The sequence below is a fragment of the Macrobrachium nipponense genome, chromosome 2 (genome assembly GCF_015104395.2).
Source record: "Macrobrachium nipponense isolate FS-2020 chromosome 2, ASM1510439v2, whole genome shotgun sequence".
Taxonomy (NCBI): Eukaryota; Metazoa; Arthropoda; class Malacostraca; order Decapoda; family Palaemonidae; genus Macrobrachium; species Macrobrachium nipponense.
The window spans coordinates 35,189,336-35,191,835 of record NC_087201.1 but is presented as its reverse complement, the minus strand read 5'-3'; the positions used below and the strand labels follow the sequence as shown (position 1 = coordinate 35,191,835).

Here is a 2,500-nt window from a genome sequence, read left to right as displayed (position 1 = left end):
CAAAGAAATTCTGCAAGCATGGCCATTTCATCACTTTTAGTAGCTGGTTTAAGTCAGCGCAGAGAGAGAGAGAGAGAGAGAGAGAGAGAGAGAGAGAGAGAGAGAGAGAGAGAGAAGAGAGAGTCTATTTTATTCACAGCACTTGCAGTTAATAATGACGGACAAGTTACACTTAGTTCCTTTTCTAACCATTTACTGATAAATACTTGGGACTGGATGGGAGGAATGCTACCCACCAAGATCTCAAAGGGATTAAGTGAAAAGTTCCGTTTCGTCTGTTCCAGAGGAGGGCATCTAACTATTCCACTTTGCGGCGAATGAATGGGAGGGGCACCGGAGAGCGGCCAGTTAACTCATGCACTTGCTGTTGCAAGGCGCTGAAGAAGATGCCGGGGAAGGAGAGACCGGGTGAGGGTGTGAAGTAGACCAAGAGGACGATTATATATATAATATCTAAAAATAAAAAAACGGAAAGAGGCAAAGATAGAGAAAAGAGAGATGTGGCAACAGCGCTCGAGCCTCGCCAATGCCATAGACCTTCTTCCTCTTCTTCTTGCTTGCCCGGGAATCCTAGACTCATGTTTTCCAAGAAAGTTTACAACACGTCGGCAGAGGGAAGGAATATCACTCACAGCTCAGATCATGATTCCCGATTCCAGGAGGCTTGTCAACCGTCGCCTGCGACGACTGTCACAACACAACACAACACCGAATTCATTGGGGCACTCGTTTTGGCGAAGATCTGAATCGCGAGAGTCAGAGAGCGAGAAATAGAGGGAGAGAGGGAGTGAGTGAGCGAGTGAGAACAGAGCGAGAGATGGGAGCTTACCTCTCCGAGCCTGAATCGATCCTTTGTGCCTCAGAGCCGGGCTAGGCCGGGACTGACACTAACCCCACCGCAGTTCTCCGCGCGCAACTCTCTCTCTCTCCTCCCCCTCTTAAAACCTCTCTCTCTCTCTTTTCTTTCTCTCTCTCTCTCTCGCTCTCTCTCTCCTACACCCTCCACCCTCCCATTCATCCCTGGGCCCCCTCCTCTCTCTCCGCACATCTCTCTCTAGCAAACACGCGCCGTCAAAGCACCCACGTGGATGGCAATTTTTTATAAGTGTCTTGCAAACCGAGCCTCCTTCCCCACCCCTCATCCCCCTACCTTCCCCTCACCCTTTCCCTACTCCTGGTCTTATCATCCTTTTGCATTATATTCTATCCTTCCTGCACAGACTCTCGTGTGTAGACGGAAACACAAGGGGAATACAGGAAAATAGAATACGGTAAGAAATCTGTCTGATCATCCTCTCTCTCTCTCTCTCTAACAACAGCCGAACCTTCATTTCCCCATTTTCCATCTGGTATTCCGTGCAAAGCCGCTGATGACGCAGAGAACGGCGGCGCAAGGCAGCATAATGACGAAATCGCGTCAAAGCAGTTTGTGGTTATAAAAAGGAACTTATATAAGCACACATATAAATGCCCATAAAAAAAACCGTACTCCTATTTCAGAATTAGGTTGTTTCCAATATAGGGAAGCAGTCACAGCAGACAAGAGGTAGTTCCTCCTAACTGCACGGTCAAGGAGGAACCACACACCAGGAAAAAGGTATAGCACGTTGCACTGCTTACATACACTGCGCCACTCACTCTTACCACACGCACGCACACATACACACACACACATTCAGATTTCCACCACATAAAGAGCCTCTTGCTATGGCACCTCTGCTGCTATAGCAATCAAGCACTTTCGTGGTTTTTAAAATATGTAATAAACGTACTAATTTACCTCGTCCCATTCTTTGCACATGACTGAACTGCAAAAAAAGATTGAACTTAGTCCCTTCGCACTTTATAGATCCTGCACAGTTTATGGGACTCGTATTTTTATGCTTCCCGGTTCAGTTTTTACTACTACCATCTGCGACACTTTCTCTGGAGTATTTTTAATTACATACACATCCGGTCAGCTATTCCATCTTCGACTTTTGTTCCTATTGTGTCGTTTCACAAATCTGCGCAGTGGTTATAACACACACACACACACACACACACACACACACAACACATATATATATATATATATATATATATATATATATATATATATTATATACACACACATTCATAAACGATACTACTATCAGAAAAACAATCGTAATTCTATTTTTATACATTACAAATCCAATTATATAGACTGCCTTTGGATTCTCAGTACAGAAAAAGTATCGTCAACACTACGAATAAAAATAACTATAACAGGTTTTACATGCTTGTTCGAATCGCAAGACCCTATTCTCTGAATTGACGGCTTCATGTCAGCCACTGAAAGATTCACTCGCAATGTGAAGACTTTCACGATTAAATACTGAAAAAAGCTTTACATAGCAACTTTCATAATGCAGCCAGCGCCCCGTCAGTTTCTGGTAACTAAGATATTTAAGAATGTTGACACAATAACTGTAAATTTCAATAAAATCATACTACTTAACATACAATTTGCCATCTA

General features: G+C 43.8%; 1 protein-coding gene across 4 annotated transcripts in view; it reads right to left on the bottom strand.

Moving 5' to 3' along the window:
* LOC135220526 (protein bric-a-brac 2-like) overlaps positions 1–2,500 on the bottom strand; it is a 485,115-nt gene that overhangs the window by 145,526 nt on the left and 337,089 nt on the right. The window contains exon 1 of one of the 4 annotated variants that reach the window (XM_064257705.1): positions 830–898. The exons of the other annotated variants lie outside the window; for them this stretch is intronic. The gene's annotated coding sequence lies outside the window, so the exon portion shown is untranslated. Of the gene's footprint in view, positions 1–829; positions 899–2,500 lie in introns of those variants that run through there. 4 annotated transcript variants of the gene reach the window in all.